This window comes from Propithecus coquereli, unplaced genomic scaffold (assembly GCF_000956105.1).
Source record: "Propithecus coquereli isolate 6110/MARCELLA unplaced genomic scaffold, Pcoq_1.0 Scaffold985, whole genome shotgun sequence".
NCBI classification, from domain to species: Eukaryota; Metazoa; Chordata; class Mammalia; order Primates; family Indriidae; genus Propithecus; species Propithecus coquereli.
Genome location: NW_012156229.1, coordinates 11,810 through 19,783, shown reverse-complemented (window position 1 = coordinate 19,783; position 7,974 = coordinate 11,810). Strand labels below are relative to the sequence as shown.

At 50.7% G+C, this 7,974-nt stretch overlaps 1 pseudogene; it reads left to right on the top strand.

The window, feature by feature from the left end:
- Positions 1-3,839: 3,839 nt before the first annotated feature.
- On the top strand, positions 3,840-7,089 carry LOC105827208 (annotated as a pseudogene).
- Positions 7,090-7,974: the final 885 nt, after the last annotated feature.

Sequence of the window (7,974 nt, the reverse complement as noted above, 5' to 3'; positions counted from 1 at the left end):
AGCTCCTTGCGGCTTAAGGGTTAGGATAAAGCACATACAGAAGTATTTGCCTTTCAAGATGACACTACCGGAAAATTGATGTCCAGAAGAGAATGACCTTCAAATGCAAGAATTTCAGGCACCAGGCCAGGTGAGGACAAGGTGGCAAATGACTATAGGCAGTAACCTGAGAGACCCAGGTTAGCCATTTATTATGTATGTTCTGTAAAATGGCATTATTAGTCATTTATTGCTGCATATCAAATGCTCCCAAACTGAACAGCTTACAACAACAGTGAACATTCACTATTGCACACAGTTTCTGAGTTTCTGGACTCTGGGAGCAGCCAAGCTGGGAGGTTCTCATTCAGGGTCTATCGTGAGGTTCCAGTCAAGCCGGCCAGGGCTGCAGTCATCCGAAGGCTTGACTGGGGATGGAGGAGGATCCACTTCCAGGGTGCTCACTCACAGTGGCTGCTGGTAGCTGGTAGGAGGTCTCAGTTCCTCCCCACCGGGGCCTCTCCATGGGCTACTTGAGTGTCCTCAGGACACGGTGGCTGGCTTTGCTCAGAGTGTATGACGCAAGAGATAGTAAGTGATGAGGTTCAGGACACGCTACCCCAAAATATGGCACCTTAGCATTTGAGAAAACTGCAGAAATATGAAGGTCTCTCTCACTCTCCCCTTCCCCTTTTTCCCTGGAGCAGGCCATAAAAGAGTTCTCCGGCCTTCCTCTCTGAAAGAGGTCATAAGGCCCCTACTCCCCCTCTACACCCAGAGGAAAGGAACGTCCTTACCTCAAAGACACAGAGATGCCAAGAAGAATCTGAACAAATAGGCCCTGCCGAGTTCCCCCAAATTTATGGTCATTAGAGCATAGCCTTTTATCCTCCAATCCACAACCATCCACTTCTTCATCAAACTTAGTATGAAAAAAGTACAAGTTTACCTATTTCTTTGGGTCTTCATTTCTGAAGGTTTCCATGTCACATAAAACTTACATTAAATAAAATTTTTTTGCTCTTCTCTCATTAACCCATCTTTTTTCATAGGGTCCTCAGCCATGAACCTTGCAATGGGTGAGGAAAAGATATTACTCTTTCTCCCCTATGCAGGTCAGAAGTCACAGTGTCTTTTCTGACATAGCCTCGTGTCTTAGGCTGTTTTGTATTGCTAGAAAGGAATACCTGAAACTAGGCAAGTTATAAAGAAAAAAGGTTTATTTGGCTCACAGTTCTGCGGGCTGAAAGGTCGGTCATTTGGTGAAAGCCTCAGGCTGCTTCCACTCCCAGCAGAAGTAAAAGGGAGCGGGTGTGTACAGAGATCGCATGATGAAAGAGGAAGCAAGGTAGAGCCGTGGGGAGGTGCTTTTTAACAATCAGTTCTGGAGAAAACTAATGGAGTGAGAACTCACTCATGACCGTGAGGTCAGCACCAAACTTTTCATGAGGGATCTGCCCCGTGGCCCAAACACCTCCCGTTGGGCCCCACCTGCAACACTGGGGACCAAATTTCAACATGAGATTTGGAGGGGACAAGCATCTCAACCATTGCTTTTGGAAGTCACACTTCCTCATTTCCACAAACCCTGTTTGTTGGTTGCAAGGTCAGCCGTATGCACTGTAGAATACATTCAGTGCACACAGGAGGTGGGGCTCACGCAGACCACCCTGGAGGCGGCTACCACAACACCAAGAGGTTGCTCTGAACGGGAGTTTGGCTTTGCCCCTAAATTTGATTCACTGATGGCTCCACCACAAAATAACAATTTCGAGTTTTTATGTGTCTTAAGCAAGCAGACCTTCAGCAAGACAGAAAATTCAAGATTGCCAAAAATGCAAAGTTAGGTCCTCTACCCTGAGGAAAACATGAGTGGTCAGGACCACAAAGCTGATTTCCAGAAGAGCTCAGAAGAGAGGAAGAAGGCAGGAGAACCAGTTGGCCTCTACACTCACCAAGGCCTCAAATTAGACCTTAGACCCTGTCTCCAAATAAAATGACTCACACAGTTCCAAAGGTACGGGAGTGAAGGGAGAAGGCCTTCATCGTCCAATCGTAAACTGGAGCTCCGTGACTATACAACACTGCCCGTAGTACAGAATGGCTGTGAGTGAATATTGTTCTAGATTTTGTGACTATTAAAATACATGACATTGCATTGTTTCTGTAAAAAGTTTTAATTTATAAAATGTAAATATTTAAAATATTCCACAATTTTTATGATTCTCATTCTTTGAATTGCTTCTTTTATTTTAAACCAAGAGGAACCTCAAAAGACTAAAGTGGCCCTAGTCTATTAACATCTAAGAGGCTCTTCTCTCAACCCCTCGACTCCCTGTCTCGTTCTTTTCCTGTGGACAAACAAGAGGGTTGAGTAAGCGACCTTGAAGGTTGTCCCAGGTCCAGCACCGCTTCGGTCACCAGAGCCGCAGCTGTCAATGCTGGTTTGTCAGTGTTCTGTGTCCTGAACGCTCCTTTAGTTAAGGAGGGAAGTAAGTAGAAGGGTCGGCGCTGACCACCGCGTCGGTACTCCCGCCAGAGTGTGGTCAGCCAAGGAGGGACGTGAAGTGGGAGAAAAACATAGGGACTGTTTTTCGGGATTTTTTTTCTTTATCCACAAAGTCACAGGGAGACTGGCTTCTGGTTTGAAATAAAATGAAGCCCCAAATGTCCCTCTGGGAGTTCATCTTTAGTCCACGGTCCTGCTCAGCCTGGGCCCCCAAATCCCCCCAGAGCAGGGCCCTCACCCCAGAGCCGACCTGCTCCGGAAAGGCTGTATTTAGATGCCTCATCTTAGAAACTGGGGCACAGAAGGGTCGGCTGTTTGATTTTGTTGTTTCTTGTCCCCACTAGACCCTGCAGAGAATCATGGTGGCAGCCCTGGGCCGGGAGGCGAGTATCACAGCAGCAATTGTGGGTGCCGCCAGCGTTCTGCCAAAAAACACATTCTGGATCTGCAGAACCGGCAAATAGACTCTGTCAAAGACAAAATTACAACAAATTTAGTTTAAAGATCTTAACTGGCTTTCATTGGCAATTCTAGAATCAGGCAACACCTCATTCTATAAAATAGAACGTGTGTTCCGATGAGTTGAGCGGGGAGTTTGGCTTTATAGACAGAAAAGGGCTGAGGAAAGCAGAAACAGGAACAAAAAATGGATTGGTTGTTCCAAAGTTACTTTCCTTGTAAACGTTAAAGCAGAAGAAACTTCATGATCGTGTTGGCTAAAACCGGCCTGTTTGGGGATTTGCCATTATCTCTGTTTATCCTGATTTCTTGGAAGGTCAGATAAAGTTAGTTTCAGCTTTGTGGCCTGGGACTTCAGCATGGGTGACTCCATTCTGGTGTTGTCTCTTGGGCCTAGTGCAGGAGCTCAGTCCAAACCCACGGCCTCCTATAAATTTTCCTTAACACTTCCTTGGCTGGCGGGGGGGGTGGCCAGGTGAATGAATGAGGGTGGAACCTCTGCTCCCCCACCCTTCTGAGCTGCCTCCTGACCTTGGATAAGACCAGTAACCCTGACTTGTTTCATTTCAGACCCTTCCCCTCTCCCTCCTATCCAGTGAGCCCCCAGTGATCAAATATCCTTGTCCCTTAGCAACGACACTGTTCTCCTTACCCCTGGCATTCAGCAAAGTCCCCTTCCTGGGTATCATATACCTGGGAGGATACAAACTTCCCACCAGCTGGCGCTGCAGAGTGTAGGCACCCAAGAACCTGACAGTGGGATGCGGGTTGTAAATTCAGCTGTACCTTTAAAAAAAACCACAATTCCCTTCTACCCAGGGGGGCCCACACGCACCCACAGCAGGCAGCGTTGTTCTGGGTTCTTGTAGTAACTGAAAGGGAAACTTTCGCAATGTCCAGAGCCCTCGATGTCCTGCAAATGGAGGAGGATGTCCTCAAATTCCCTGCAGCAGGAACCCACTTGTGTGGTGTCAGCCTTGACTTCCAAATGGAGCAGTACATCCACAAAAGGAAAAGCCATGGGATCTACGTCACAAATCCTAAGAGGACCTGGGAGGAGCTCCTGCTGGCAGTTTGTGCCGTTGTTGCCGTCAGAAACCCTGCTGAAGTCCCAGCGTCCTGTCGTCCGGGAACACCAGCCAGGGAGCTGTGCTGACGTTTGCTGCTGCCGTCGGAGCCTCTCCTAGTGCTGGCTGCCTCACTCCCGGAGCCCTCCTTGACCAGATCCAGGCAGCACTCCGGGAGCCACGTCTTCTGGTGGTTCATGATCCCAGGGCTGACCACCGGTCTGCCACGGAGGTGTCCTGTGTTAACCTGCCTTCATTGCTCTGTGCAACACAGATTCTCCTCTGCGCTATGTGCACGGTCACCATGCCATGCAGCGAGGGAGCTCCCTCAGAGGGTCTGATGTGGATGCTGGCCCGGGAAGTTCCGCGCATGCGTGGCACCACCGCCCGTGAACACTGTGGGAGGTCATGCCTGATCTCTCCTTCTACAGAGACCCTGAAGATAGTGAAAAGGAAAAGCAGGCTGCTGCTGAAAATGCCGTGGCCACGGAGGAATTTCGGGGAGAAGGGACGCTCCAGCTCCTGAGCGCCCTGCTACCCGACCCGAGGGTGCAGACTGGTCTGCAGGCGCCTCTGCCCCTCAGCAGCTCCCCACTGAAGACTGGCGCGCTCGCCTGCCACGGAAGCCTGGTGTGCAGCTCCCACCGCTCAGGCCGCTGAATGGGTGGGAAGAAAGCTGCTCTTCCACAGGCTCTTAAGCAAGATGGAAATAAGGAAATGGAAAATAAACATTAGTTTCTTAAGAAACAAACAAAAACAAAACCAACACCACTGCAGCTGAAGCCTTCTGCCCTGGGGTGATTTGCCTCAAACCCTGGGAATAGTACAGTCTGGCCTTGGTTTTTCCCTGCTTCTCTGTCTGGAGGAGCATCTGCATAAGAAGAGAGAGTCATTTGGCTTCCAAGGATGGAGATGGCACCCGTTGAAGATCTGTCCTTCGTTGTAATGTCGCCTGAAACCATCCAGAGAGGTAGAGCTCAGTGGAACTTTTTAATGTTGATATGTGATCAAAACAAAAGAATCCTTGCTATTTTAGGACCCCACGAAGACATGCAATCACTGTCTACAAACGTGTGAAGGACTGCCGCAAAGAAGCATGAATGGAACATTTACTAATTTCAGAGGAAGTACTAGACCAGGGGGAGAGGTTAACAGGAGGCAGATCCCAGCTCAGTGTAGCACATCCTGCCTCAAGAGGCGCTGAGCTCCCTGTCACTGGTGGTATTCAAGCAACAATCTGTCAAAAATATCAGACAAACTTCAAATAAAAAATAAATTTCAGGAGACTCAAAAGTCAGTTGAGTTTTTTTTTTTTTTTTTTTTTGTTGTTGTTGTTGTTGTTTGGAGACAGGGTCTTGCTCTGTCGCCCCAGGTAGAGTACAGTAGAGTCATCGTAGCTCACAGTAGCCTCAAACTCCTGGGCTCAAGGAATCCTCCTGCGTCAGCCTCCTGAGTAGCTGGAACTACAGGAGTGCACTACCATGCCTGGCTAGTTTTTTTCTATTTTTAGTAGAGACAGGGTCTCGCCCTTGCTCAGGCTGGTCTCGAACTCCTGACCTCCAACAATCCTCCTGCCTCAGCCTCCCAGAGTGCTCGGATTACAGGTGTGAGCCGCCACTCCCTGCCCAAGATTTTTTTTTTTTAATGGAGTTGAAGAATTGGATAATTGCAGAAATACAGAGACTTGAGCAGGGGGGTTCTTGCTCTGTCGAAGTTCGAAGTCCTGGGAGCTGACCTGTCCTCTAGTTTTCCCCCAACTTCAGAAAGCTTTGGGTCTGGAGGGAGTAAGACAGCGTTCCTATCACAGGGCCCTCAAGGAGGGTGGGCTGAGGGAAGGCTGGGGCGTCTTCCACTCTAAGCACCTGTGATTCCGACAAGGAAAGAAGATACCCAGGAGATAAGGAAAATACACCAAATCATTCCAGAGTGAATATTTAACAAGACTGGAGTCTGATTTTTTTTTCAATAAGGCACCAGTGGCTCTTTTTAAACAACAAAGAGCTGGTTTTATGCAAATTTCCCCTCAGGGCTTTCATTAAGATGTTAACATCTTTCTTGTCACAATATGTACCTTATTACAATGAGTCACGGTATTCCTCTATTCTCTTGCTGAGACATCTTAGTGAGATAAACTCTGAGCGCAGGACCTAACTTTCTTTTTAAGTGAAAACCCCTTATTGAGAGTTCTAAGGAAAGGGTCAGGAGATAGGAAATTTAAAAAAAGAGAAGAAAAGAAAAGAAAAAGGGCCTCCCAGCACGGAGAAATCAGTAGGTGGAACCAGAAGCAGTCTGAGGAAGAGTTTGGGCGACTCCTGTTGGACCACTAAATATCTCTGGTGATAGGAACACGCTAGAAACATTCTGTTTCTGCCAGGGGGGTCACATACGCCCTTCAAAGACAGCCCTCCCCTGTCCATCCAGTCGTCAGCGCCCTTCTCTGGGCCGCGTGTAGGTGACCGAACGGTCACAAACGCCGTTTTTCCTTTGCAGAGACTCTTTCTTTGGCCCTGGAATGGAAAAGGCGGTCTCGGGAACGCAAACGCCACACGTGACGCCGCCGCTGTGGGGACGGCGGGCTCACAAGGGAAGAGCAGCGGTCGCTCGCGCCGGGCCGGAGCAGCCTTCGGGAGGAGAGACGCTCCTCGGACCGGAGTCTCACTTTCCATCAGGGGCCAGACGGCAGACACGGCAAGCTCCGAGCCAGGGCTGCGGGGTCTCCGTCGCAACCGCTCACCGGGCTGTCCCTTGGAGCCCAAAATGAGCGGGATGCACTTTACTTACGGACACCGGAATCTGAATTTCGTATCAGTGTCACGTGTCACCAAAAGAAATGATTCTTTTGATTCTTTTTCAACTACTTCAAAATGTAAACTCCCTCCTCAGCCAGTGGGTGGCATAAAGACACGCAGCAGCCCGTGGGGTCTCCCGCCCAGCGGCTCCGCCATCAACTCTCTCCTCCGCCGCCAGCGGGAGCCAGAGTCGCGAGCCCCATTGGGGGCGCCTCCCAGACGCCGCGCTTGGCCGACGCCGCGCTCCTGGGACGTCCCGCCCAGCTCGGCGCGTTTTGCCGCCTGACGCCAAATGCGACGTTCCGGCGGGCGCACCACGCATGCGCGTGCGCAAGCGCTGCTGCTCCGCCCGTGGGAGCGCGGTTAGCGCGTGCGGGAGGCGAGGCGGGGAAGCAAACGTCCTTCGAGCAATGCTTCACGAGTCGCTCCGAGGCACGTTGGTGCTAAATATTCACCGGGGCAGAGCGGGTGTGGACGGGAAGCAAGTGGGCTAGAAAGGGATGACGCGGAGGCCTGTGTTTCAGGAGGGGCCCGGCTGGAAAAGGCGGTCCCAGGAAAAGGAACAGCACGGATATGCGGGACTCCGTGGGTGTGGGCGGGGGTCGCGCACGTTCGCGGCGTAGGAGGGGGAGCGGGAGTCGTCCCCTCAGAGCTGCGCCGGAAGCGCCGCAGCGGGAGCCGGGAGGGCGCCTTCCTCTCAGGACTCTCCATCCACGTCGTTAGCCGAGACGCGTCGCCCCGAGGAAGAGCCCGCGCCGTTCAGAGACGCCTCCTCCCAGCCCGCCAAAACCGTCGGGCAACGCTCTAAGAACGCGCTGGGAGGACGTGTGTTCATAGAATGTGGGTCTCGAGGAGTAACCGGGTTGTACTGTTAGGGGACTTCTGAGAAATGGTGTTAGGAAACTTCCGGGAAATTCCGCTAAAACCGCAAAGCAGTCAAACAAAGTTATAAGCCTGTCACAAAACGAATGCCTGTAAAAACCACTGCTAATTGGCTATCTTTTGAATCCTGTCGCTAATTGGTTAACCACTTACGCCTGCATGCTATTGGACGTGTGTAACCCAAAAAAGTATAAAACCAGGCCGGGCACGGTGGCTCACGCCTGTAATCCTAGCTCTCTGGGAGGCCGAGGCAGGCGGATTGTTTGAGCTCAGGAGTTCGAGACCAGCC